Here is a 12,669-nt window from a genome sequence, read left to right on the forward strand (position 1 = left end):
TAACTGACTGAGCCACCCAGGTGCCCCTGAATTGTACATTTAAAAATGATTAAAATGGGGGCGCCTGGGTGGCACAGCGGTTAAGCGTCTGCCTTCAGCTCAGGGCGTGATCCCGGCGTTATGGGATCGAGCCCCACATCAGGCTCCTCCGCTGGAAGCCTGCTTCTTCCTCTCCCGCTCCCCCTGCTTGTGTTCCCTCTCTCGCTGGCTGTCTCTATCTCTGTCGAATAAATAAATAAAATCTTTAAAAAAATAAAATAAAATAAAAATGATTAAAATGGCAAACTTTATGTCACCTTTTACAACGAAAAAAGTAAGTGGGAGAAAAATGTAAACATTGAAAAAATCTTCTCTTCCTGTAAGTGGCCTGAGGTGATCTCTGAAAATGGCTCTCTATTCACTTGACCCAAAAAAACCCTACAAAATCATGCAAATCAAGAGGTTTAAATCTTCGTGTTCACTTTAAGAACACACGTGAAACTGCCCAGGCCAACAAGGGTGTGCGTATCCGAAAAGCCACCGAGTATCTGAAGGACGTCACTGGGCAGAAGCGGTGTGTGCCGTTCCATCGCTCCAGTGGTGGGGTTGGTAGGTGCGCCCCGGCCAAACGCTGGGCTGGACACAGGGTCGGTGGCCCAAGAAGAGTGCTGAATTTTTACTCCACATGCTTAAAAATACAGAGAGCACTGCTGAACTTAAGGGGCGAGATGCAGATCCTCTGCTCGTTGAGTACATCCAGGTGAACAAAGCCCCCAAATGAGGCATAGAACTTAAGAGGGCTCATGGTCGGATTAACCCATGTGTGAGCTCTCCCTGCGACACGGAGCTGATTCTTACTGCAAAAGAGCAGACTGTTCCTAAACCAGAAGAGGAGGTCGCCGAGAAGAAAAAGATATCCCAGAAGAAACTGAAGAAACAAAAAACTTAGGGTCTGGGAGTAAATTCTGCATAAAATAAATGCAAATAAAAGTAAAAAAAAATGTCATTATTCTCTGCACTTCTCTCTATGCTCAAAATAAATTGATCTAAAAAGTAACGGGGGGGGGGATTAAGTGATAATTCAGAAATGGAGGTAAAAAATACAGATTACTCTTTAGAGAGATTGATAGATGAGTGTAGGAGCAAAAGGAAGGGTGGCACAGCTGGAAAGCGTAACAGGATAGAAAGAATTTATTTTTCTTTTGATGAGGCAATTGACCATGTTTCTAGATTGAGAGGCTGGGGGAGAAGGACGATGGGGGGTGTATAGTGGGTTGAATGGTGGCACCCAAAAAGATATGTCCACATCCTAACCCCTGGAACTGGGAATGTGACCTCATTTGGAAAGAGGGTCTTTCTAGATGTAATTAAAGGATCCCGAGATAAGATCATCTGGATTCTCCAGTGGGCTGGAAATCCAGTGACAAGCACCTTCGCAAGAGACTCAAGGGAAGACACAGAAAGAACTGGAGGAGGCCATATGAAGATAGAGGTGGGAGGGATGCAGCCACAAGCCAGGGATGCCTGGTGTCCCCAGACGCTGGAAGGGGCAAGGAGGGAATCTTCCCCAAAGCCCCTGGAGGGAGCATGGCCTGCCAACACCTTGATTTCAGATGTCTGCCCTCCGGAACTATGAGAGAATACATTTCTATTGTCTTAAGCCACGATGTTTGTGGGTGTTTGCTCCAGAAGCCTAGGAAACGAATGAGGGCGGAGGTGGGGGGTATTTGGCCACAGTCCGAGCTCCTGAAACAGACCTGGGGCTGTATCCTGGGCCTCTAGTGCTCTGTGCCCAGCCCAGGGCCAGTGCAACTAGGTGCTCGGTTATTAGTTTAGAAATTTTGGCCTCAAATAAACAGAAATTGCAGGATTTCACTCACAGACGTAATTTCCCTGTGCCTTCATTTTTTCCTCTTTCCCACTCAATTTTAGAAAATCAACAAAGATTTCAGTACTGAGGTCTTTCTCTTTCTCTTCTACTTTCTATCTTTTAAGGTATGGCAGTGGGGCCAGTGTGAGCCCCAGAGGGAAATCTTCACTGGGGGCTCGCACCTCGTGCTCATCCCCACAGGCCAGGTGACGGGGTGTCTGTGAGCGAGCCGGGCAGCAGGTGGCAAAGGGAGAAGCTCCGGGGAGGCCTGGAGATGGGTCTGCCCCTCACAACTGGGGTGCACAGTAGTTGCTGATTTCAACCACCGCCATCCTTCTGAATTCCAGTGACAGTGGGCCTTCCTGCGGGCCAGGTTCCCCAGGGACAGAGATTCCTGTCTTCCCAGCCAACCCTCTGGGTCATCCTAGCAGAGATGGGGAGATGGGTGTGGGCCGGGATCCCCCTCCAGGCCAGAGTTCAGGTACTATTTTGAGGCCTGAAGGAAGGGGGGGTGGGGCTGACATGCTGCCTCCCCCCACCCCCCTTGCCGGAGCTTGCCTGCTCCCCACACCTCCTGCAAGTTTTGCATTGGGAGCTTTCAAAGTTTGAGGAGAGGACTTCAGTGGCAGAGCTGGGAGTGTCCTCTGGCAGCTGCCTCGGTTTTCCTGCGGCCACAGCAACGGGTGGCCACAGACATGACTGCTGGGTAGGTTGCCCTCAGGGAGAGCACAGCTCCGACAGGGTCCTCCACCACCAACGCTGTCAATCCCCAGCCTCCCAGCCTCTCGTGGCCATGGTGTACCCCACCCCCACCACACAGCAAGGCACCAAGTCCTTCTCTTCTCTCTCACTTGGTCCCTCTCTCTCCTTTCCTTCTCATTCCTGTTTGTTCAGGTGTCCCTATCTGGAACCTCTGGTCTTGGTCCCCCCTGCACCCCCACCCCGGTCTGACCACTGCGTGCTCAGCTGTCCAGGTCTTAGAGCCTGCCCAGGGCATGCACAGCATGTCACAGGCTCCTTGGCCACCAACCCTGTACCCTCTGTAATTGGGTGCCCATGACAGCTCCTGGGCTCTGCACGAACCTCCCACTCTGGCCACACTGGGCTCTTGTTTCCTTAAACACGTGACTCTGGGTTCTTGCTCCTCCTGTTTCCTCCACCTGGAAAGGTGTCCCCCACTGATCTAACCATGCATTTGCTTTAAGACCCGGCTTTCCTACTTTCTCCACGAAGCGCTTTCCGCTTAGGCGGTCCATAGTGCCTTCTCTTTCCTGTGAGAATTTCTAGTTTGGTAGTGCTGTCTCCGGTTCCTACTCACTTTTCATCTGGCACTGATAATTTTCATGAATATATGTACGCTGTCATTCTTTCCTTCATACATTTGTTCAGAAACAATATACCACGTACCTACTATGTGCCAGGCATTTGAATATAATGATGAGTAAAACCTAGTCCCTGCCTTCTAGGAGTTTCGGGTATGGTGTGTGTGCTGGGTGTCTCCCCCTGGCTCTTCCACATCCATCCACTGTGCTGCTTATGCCTGAGAGGCTGACCTGTACAGTGCCATCTACAGGCCCCCCGGCCCCCTGGCTTCTGGTGGGCTCTGCCGGTGGAGATCCCTTGCAGAAGAGCAGAACTCTGGGTTGGAGGGGTCTTGCTACCCTAGCTCCTTGCTGTGGAGTTGCCCTGGTAGGCTGTGTCACTGCTTTTTCTCTCTGGATCTAGTAACGGCTGGTTGCCTTCAATCCTTGGGACAGGGTTGGTCACTGTGCCCACTGTCGCTTGCCCCACACCATTGCACCGTCCATCCCCGTGGCTTCTGCACGCTCCACCCACACCTCTGTGGGTGGGTCCTGCAGTCCGCACCCCCCCCCCCCCCGTGTTTGCACCCTGACCTATACGGGTGGAAAGCCTTTCCCAGGGGGCAGCTGGAGGTCAGAAGCTCAGTCTGAGGACAGGAGACACTGCCACGTGGTGTAAGCTCTGCGCATCTGTCTAGCGCACAGAGCAGATGCCCAGTAGCCTCTTCTGCTTTTATGTTTATAAAGGAAATGCACTCTTTCTAACTTAACTCCTATCCCACTCTACTTCCCATACGGAGCATTTCATCATGGCGAGACTACCAAAATAATTAAAAAATTTTAAATGCTTGCCTTACTGAGGAGCTTCTGGCTAAGACCTCTGAATGTGTGCCCCAAGGGCTCCGGGGCAGGGCTCCAGCTGGGTGGTGTAAGACTTGCTGTCCTCACGCGGGTGGCAGTTGCTAGAACAGGGACTGTTTCGTTTCATTAACAGAGCAAAGCATGCTGTCAGCAGGCAGCAATAGCCACGGGACAAGATGCAACCAAATCTCACACCGAAACATCCTGTCCTAGCCTCAAGCCAACTTCCCCTGTCGGGGTTTTCCAGGAGCAGGATGGTAATCAGACGAGAGCCCCCTCGAAGAGGAATTATGTCGAAGTCGATCTAACGAGTTCTGGACATTCAGTTGCCCTAAAACGGCCCCAAACACTGCTACAAAGAGGGGTTCAGGATCCAGAGGGACCGTCTTGGACTTAACCCACGAGTGTAGTTTTTGAAGCACCTGTGGGGTTGCCAGTGTATCTCTAGGGTGCGTGCGAGAGCCAGATCCCAAGGCAGCATATCGTCCGTGGATGCTTTCACGCCCTATGTAAGGAGAATTTAATGGAAAGAAAAGACTGTTCAGCTGAAGGAGATGTATCTATGAAGCAAACCTTTCTTAAACCCCACTAACGTACAACCTCAACCCACAACTGGATTCAATTACTGCGTGGAAAGAAAGGCATTTTCTCATAAAGCTGCTCTGTTTCCATGCCTGGCTGCGAGCTGGGTCAGTCATGACAAAGACAAGCCTGTGCGTTGTTTTTGGTTGTTTTTCTTTTCCAGCTCTCCCACTGGTACTGCCAGGCCCCAAGCCGTTTGGATCAGTTATGTGGGGGCCAGCTTACTTGTTTTGGCTTTCGGCCTCTTTGTCCAGCATTGATGACAGAAGAGCAAGCCAGTGTCCTGCGTGACCGATGGAACGGATGGGCTACACGGCATGATTCCGTGGTTGCATGGGGCTGACTGTCCCCGAGGGACAGCATTTGGGAGGAAGGCTAACATTGTACAGACGCAGAGTGGGAGAGATTGTAGGAGACTTGCGAGGGGCCTTGCATAAAGCAGTTTGGGTGCATCCATTCTCAAATATTAATAATTAGACCTGGCAGATAACGGGCTCACCGGGTGCTCCGTGCTACCTGGTCTGCAGAGCCTTCCCATGAACTCTCTTCATCCTCCCAACAGTCCTCTGAAGCGGGTACTGTCCCTATCCCCACTCTCAGGTGGGAAAACCGAGGCACGGAGCAGTGATGTAATTTGCCCCAGCTCACACAAGCAGTAAGTCGCCCCGAGCCGAAGCTCTTGTTTGCTGCATTGTCACAGAATATGTTGCAGAAATTTTACAACCACAAGTGGCATTTATTTAACTGCTAAACATATTCACTGTTCATTATTCTTAATTCATTCTTACAGTATGCTCAATTCATTATTTTCCTTGACACAACTGCAAGACATATTTGTATTGTGGGATATGCATTTTAAATAACAAGACTGGGAGGCCCATTTGGTCCAGCCTGCCTTGGGTAGACTAGAAATGATTAATAAGGAAAGCCAGTGGGCTTTCATAAAAGCTCTTCTACACAAGGAGGCTAAGAACCAGCTCACTCAGCTGTCTGATCAGCCTGGCATGGGCTTGGCTCTCTGATAGGAAAGTCCAAGCCTTCCAATCTGGAATGAAGATAGGTAGAGCCATCAGCTTAACTCATTGTGAAAGTTGCCAATTTGTTGCCTTTCATGTCCCAATTCACCTTTCATTACTTGCTCTGCAATGACAGACTTGGACCCTATTTGCGGTTCTCCTTTGCCAGCTAGGGTGGTGTGCAGTTCTGTCAGTAGAGGGACATTGTGAGAGGTTGGGGCTTCTCTGTCTGGTTCCAGCGGGCTGGCGTCGACAGGCTCCTGTAGCATGCGCGGCTCTTTCTGCCCTGCCAGCTGGCCGGTAGCAATGGGGCCTTCCTGTGGGCAGCTTCCCTGGGCACCTCCCTGTGAATGATTTCCTGCTGGAACCCCCACAGGAGGTTCACAATAGAGTGCCAAGGGTGGGCTGTCTTTCATTGGATGGCTTCCCTGGCGCCCCACTGGAGAGCTTTGTCATGATTTCTGGGGTGCGGTATCTTGCTCAGTGGTTAGCTTCCTGGGTGCTCCAGACAGCAGGTCTCTGGAAAGTCCCACCAATGCAGCCCCTTATGAACTCTTCCACCACCCAGAGAGCCATGGCTGTACCCTCTCCAATAAGGTCTAGATCTCAGTCTTAGGCGGAGGTGGCTTCTTCCTGAGTGTTCTGTCTCAGCCATAAGGGTATTCTCTTAGCTATTCTCTGTGTCTGTTATTACTGTTTTCTTTAGTCTTTACTTCTTACTAGTCAATCTCTTGTTACTCCAATTCCCTGTTAATAATTCTTTACAGTTAACTTCCCTTGTAGAAATTACTGTGTGGTTTCTGTCTCTAATAAATTTAGACTCTAATAAATTTACCATATATATATATATGCATATATATATATATATATTTAGTCTGACATTTTAAATAAAGATGTATCTCTTTTATGGAAAAACATATAAAAATTCATGGAAGCAACAGAAACAACATAAAAACACTTTCACCATAAATTTACTAATAAGTAACAAATTTACTAATAAGTTAGAAAACTCCGTATCTTTTTTTAATTCTTAGCTCTCTGTCTGCATGACTGATTGTAACCCTGGTACATAATTGAGTCTGTGATTTATGTTTATCAGTTTGACATTAGTTTACATAAGCAGTTGGATGCAATCCCATAATCCACATGCAGCCAGAGTCCACACAGGCTTGCATTCATCATCAGTCATGGCCAGATCATATTCCATTTTTTCAGATGCTAAAGTTTGCTTAGTTGGTTCCTAATTGCTGGATACTTGGGTTGGTTCCTGCTTTTCCATATTACAAAAGCTACAGCTTAAAATATCTTTGTTGAAATCGTGTCAACCCCACCTAAGTTTTTCTCTTGTCTCCCCCTTTTCTTTTCTCTTAACAGCTGGGTTCACACAGCTCCCCCCTGGTAGACAAGAGATTATAAGGACAAGAATGAGAAATACAGGGAGAACATCTGCCCAAGAAGGATGATGGAACTTTTTTAGTAAAGCCTTCAAGAAGCAACAGGTTGTACTCTGGAGATACTTCTTGCCCGGAATAGAGCTGGTCTCAGAGGTAGGCGACAATAACTGGTTGGATGGGGGTGGGGGGGACTAAGTGTTGGGAAGAAAGTCATTCCAAAGACCAAGACTGTCTTTTCTTGACTAATGCATTAGTCATACTGAGCACGTGGAAACTGCACAATATATACTAGAAAAACATTTTAGTTCTCAAAAATAGCCTCAAAAGCAGACAATGCTTGAAGTAATTGAGAGTGGGAAGCACATTGTGATTACTGCTCTCTGACATTTTAAACCACCAAGAACTCAATTGTTTCCTGAATTCCCAGGGAGTCAGGGAACACCAAAAACCCTGTCACTCAACTAAGTAAATGTTAAACTCCTGCTTAAATCTTTTTTTTCCACAAAAAAAGCATTCCTGGTATGATGCCCAGAAAGAGGCTTAAGCATAGCACCCTTCATATTGTTCACTTTTTTGTTCACATATCATGTTTATCTAAAAATTATTTATTCCACACTCATTCTTAAAAGCAGCTTTTGCAGCACATGCAGATCTGGGTTCTTTTCTCTTATCACCTCGAAGATATTGTTCTCCCTGTTTTCTGGTTTCCGTTTCTGTTGACACCTTTATAGGTCTCTGCTGACAACCTCACTGTTTCTTTGTTGGTGATTTGCCCTTTTTCTAATTGTTGCCTTTAAGATCTTCTGTTTGAGTTTAGCATTCTGCAGTTTTACTACAATGTGACTGTTAATTTTTTTAAAAATCCTGCATGGTTTCTGTTGTGCTCCTGTCTCTGTGGATTCATATCACTCATCAGTACTGGACCTTCTCATTATCTCTTTGAATAACGCCTTTCACCTAGTCTCCCTAGTCTTTTCTGGGTCTCTTATGATCAGCATTATTAGAACTTCTCATTCTGTCCTCCATGTCTTCACCCCTCTTTCATATGTTCTATCTTCCTGTCTCTCTGTGCTGTATTCTGGGTGATTGATTTCTTAAGACACACTAGTTCACTGATTCTCTTTTCAACTGTGTCTTAGGTACTGTTTACTCCAGCCATTGAGTTGTTAATTTCAACAATTATATTTTTTATTTAAAAATGTTTTACTTGGCTCTTTTTCAAATCTGCCCGGTCATATTTCATATATAGTACTTAAAAATTTGCCTTTGATAATTCCAGTACCAAAGTCCTGGAAGTATGAATTTGTTTGTTCTTTCTGCTTTCTCTTACCTGTTGTGGCTTGTTTTCTTGCTGTTGGGTGATGTTTGATTCTGAATTCATTTTGCTTGATCTGTGGGAGTGCTGAGGGCATAAATCAGAGTTATTTACTCAAAAAGAGGTTTTCATTTGCTTCCTCCAGGACCCAGACAACTGATTTAGCCCCCTTAAGGGTCAGAGTTTAAAGCAGGACTTGAGTTTGGCTTTTGCACCTTGCAATGGGTCCAGGACTTAGTGTTCGATTTGGTCCTGTACTGATCTTACCACCTCCGCTTGGCTTTCAGAGCGCTGCTCATTTCTTTGGACTCTGGAGGGTTCCTTTGCTATCTGCAAGCCCAGTAGTACACATTAAAAATGACATTGTGTTTAGGGTCTAATAGAATTATAGCAGGAGTGCCTTCAGAGGATCAGCTCTGCCAGGACACTGGGAATGGGTATCATGGGTTCATAATATTCAGGTCATATGGACACAGCAGCAAGAGATATACATGCAGAAGCAAACACAGCTTGCACATCAACATTTTAAGATAAGATAAAGATAGGAGAAAGAGAACATTTCAAAGCTCTCTCCGTCCCTCTTCATATACATGATGTGTGTGTACATACATTACATTTTTATAACAGAGAAGTTAGAGATGAGTGAAGAGCTGATATCCAAAGTAGGGATGATATTTCCTTTAAGGGACTGAAGCTGGTATTCAGGGTGCAGTAAACAGCATTAACAGAGGCACCAAGAGGAAATAAGTAAGGCCTTATATCTTTGAGTCTCTGTTTATAAACCAGGCCTCGCCTCACTGTTATTTTATTCCTCTGGTTTCATAATTATAAGACTTAGCTAGTGATTTTTCATATGAATATCCCTTTTAAAAGTCCCCTGTAATTTCCTTATTTACAAGATGGGTGCTCATTAGAGTCCTCCTGGTCTTATCAGGCGGCTTTCATACGTGGACAACGAAAGAACGAACCAGGTCATGTACTTTCCTTGATGATTTTGTAGTTCAGGGTCCTGAGATGAAACAACAATACCTCAAAGACACGCGCCTTCTTTCCTACTTCTGTGTGCAAAGTTAACGTTTCTTCCTTACAATATGCACTTACTGAGGGTAGTTTTGAGAGGACCGGTTTCTGGTTTTTAAGACTAAAATCCCCTCTGACGCGTGTATGCCTTCCCCTTGGGATGGCACGTCCGTTTGGCTCAGCCTCCATCCAGATCTGTGGATGCCGCACGAAACTTTGTCATTTTCTCTAGTCTTCAAAAACAACACGATCCAAAACAGGACCTACTTCTGGGTTGGAAATTAGTTGTAGAAAATCTGGGCCCTGAACAAAAACCACATTTGAAAGAGTATGTCTTTTCTTTTATTGGCTTTTGCTCTAAAAAGCAAAGGCTGAAAAACAGCTGTTAGCTGTTTATACAGTATTTTTGATTTAAGTGTTAGACAATAGCCGTTTTCTTCCCCACTTAGAATGACACATTTTTTCTCGGGCCATTTAAGTCCTCTCTCCCTGTGGCCGCAAGTATTGGTATGCACCTCCTCCCTCTCCCTAGGTTTCTGGAGGAGATTAAGGACTTTTTTTTTTTCTTTCTTTCTTTCTTTCTTTCTTTCTTTCTTTCTTTCTTTCTTTCTTTCTTTCTTTCCTTCCTTCCTTCCTTCCTTCCTTCCTTCCTTCCTTCCTTCTTCAGTTTCTGTTTTTTCATCTTGAAGTCAGACTTTGGTTTCTCAGAATAGATGGCTGAGTTTTGTACCAGGTCAGAGCTCTGCAGGTTCCTTTTTGGGCCAATTTGACACAAGTACTCATATAAGACACTCCAGAGGAAGTTTCTATAGGTGCAAAGTGTCTATAGGTTTGTGGCTAGATCACATGAACCCAGTCCTATATGTACTGAGTTATTGGCATTTATTCTTTTTTTTTTTTTTTTACGATTTTATTTATTTATTTGACAGAGATAGAGACAGCCAGCGAGAGAGGGAACACAAGCAGGGGGAGTGGGAGAGGAAGAAGCTGCCTCATAGCGGAGGAGCCTGATGTGGGGCTTGATCCCATAATGCTGGGATCACGCCCTGAGCCGAAGGCAGACACTTAACGCTGTGCCACCCAGGCGCCCCTATTGGCATTTATTCTTGATCCCAAACACTGATGGTTGCTTTCCTCTGTTTGGAATTCAGACGGTAATTCTTGGCAATCCCCACTTCCTCACACATGCTCTAAGGACACCAACCTTCATCATCGCCCTCATGGTGCAGAGCACAGCAAGATAGGCAGGACTCACGGAAGCCTTATACATGAGTAGAGAGCGCTCCCTAACCTGCAAAAGGACCCAGCCAAAACATTTTCTTGCATCCTCATCTCATGTGCTACCACAGAAATTATGTTAGGACAATGGTAACAACACCGAGTTATGTGTTCTTTCAGGTTTTCCTGGGGTTTTATTTGCCCACAACTTGCTTCCTTTTAATCAATTTAGCTTCGTTTGGCCATCAGCTTGTATTGATTTATATATGGGGGAGTAGTCTAGCCCGTGACTCTTAGCAAGGGCGGCATCTTGTACCTTGCTAAGAATAGATAGTTGCTGGGTATATCTCCCTGAGATATCAGGCATTCAGAACCTGCCTAAAGATCATTGAGCCTCTTCATTTATCAATTTATCACACCATGAGCCAAGCTACCTCTAAACCAGTTTTTAGAACTTGGGGATTCTTACAAGGTGACATCTGAGAAGCATTAAGAGCTTGTTGAAATAAAGATGCAGCGGCATGAAAAGCAATTTTTGTACTCTTCACCAAGTGGGTATTTGCAAATGTAGAGTGATAATGCCACCTCCAACCCCCTACAAACACCCTAGAGGTATTCCTCAATCTTAGTTTTTGGTCACACATGAAAAACCATTTTGCTCTTATTTAATAAGGAACAACACATTATCATTTTTAAATTAAATTAATTTATTTTAATTTTAATTCCAGTATAAGTAACATACAGTGTTATATTAGTTTCAGGGGTATAATGTAGTGATTCAATTCTATGCATTACCCAGCGCACATCATGATAAATGGGCTCTTAATCCCCTTCACCTATTTCATCCATCCCCCCACCCACTTCCCTTCTGGTAACCACCAGTTTGTTCTCTGTATTAGAGTCTATTTTTTGTTTGTCTTTTTTTGTTTGTTTTGTTTCTTTAATTCCACATATGAGTGAAACCATGTGGTATTTGTCTTTCTCTGACTTATTTCACTTAGCATAATACCCTCTAGATCCATCTATATCATTGCAAATGGCAAGATTTCATTCTTTTTTATGTCTGAAAAATATTCCATTGTATATGTATACCACATCTTCTTTATCCATTCATCTATCATTGGACACTTGGTCTGCTTCTGTAATTTGGTTATTGTTAATAATGCTGCAATAAACATAGGGGTGCACATATTCTTTCGAATTAGTGTTTTCATATTCTTTGGGTAAATACCCAGTAGTGGAATTACTGGATCATATAGTAATTCTATCTTTAATTTTTTGACGAACCTCCATGCCATTTTACACAGTGGCTGTACCAGTTTGCATTCCCACCAGCAGGGCACAAGGATTCCTTTTTCTCTACATCCTCGCCAACTCTTGTTGTTTCTTGTGTTTTTGATTTTGGCCATACTGACAGGTGTGAGATGGTATCTCATCATGGTTTTGATTTGTATTTCCCTGATGATGAGTGATGGTGAGCATGTTTTCATATGTCTGTTGGCCATCTGTGTGTCTTCTTTGGAGAAATGTCTGTTCATGTCTTCTGCCCATTTTTAATTGGATGATTTGCTTTTTTGGTGTTGAGCTGTAGAAGTTCTTTATATATTTTGGATACTAGCCCTTTATCAGATATGTTATTTGCAAATATCTTCTCCTATTCAGTAAGTGGTCTTTCATTTTGCTGATAGTTTCCTTTGCTCTACAGAAGCTTTTTATTTTGTTGCAGCCCCAACAGTTTATTTTTGCTTTTATTTCCCTTGCCACAGGAGACGTATCTAGAAAATGTTGATTTTTTTTTTGCAACAAAAATGGTTGCTGTCAGAGAAATTACTACTTGTGTTCTCTTCTAGGATTTTTATTGTTTCAGGTCTCACATTTAGGTCTTTAATTCATTTTGAGTTATTTTTGTGTATGGTGTAAGAAAGTGGTCCAGTTTCATTCTTTTGCATACTGTCCACATTTTTTTCTTTAAGATAATTGGTCCAAATTAGATGATTAGAAAAACAGTTCCCTTGTGTGCAACTTAAAACACTAGGTTTGTATGACATTATTTCAAAAACAGGTTTTGTGGTAAAATAACCTCTCCCTTTGGGAGATAATAAATTTGGGCATA

General features: G+C 44.6%; 1 pseudogene; it reads left to right on the top strand.

Moving 5' to 3' along the window:
* The first annotated feature begins 385 nt into the window (after window positions 1-385).
* On the top strand, window positions 386-928 carry LOC113264688 (60S ribosomal protein L17-like; annotated as a pseudogene).
* The last annotated feature ends 11,741 nt before the right edge of the window (window positions 929-12,669 follow it).

Source organism: Ursus arctos, unplaced genomic scaffold, assembly GCF_023065955.2.
Source record: "Ursus arctos isolate Adak ecotype North America unplaced genomic scaffold, UrsArc2.0 scaffold_13, whole genome shotgun sequence".
In the NCBI taxonomy this organism is placed as follows: domain Eukaryota; kingdom Metazoa; phylum Chordata; class Mammalia; order Carnivora; family Ursidae; genus Ursus; species Ursus arctos.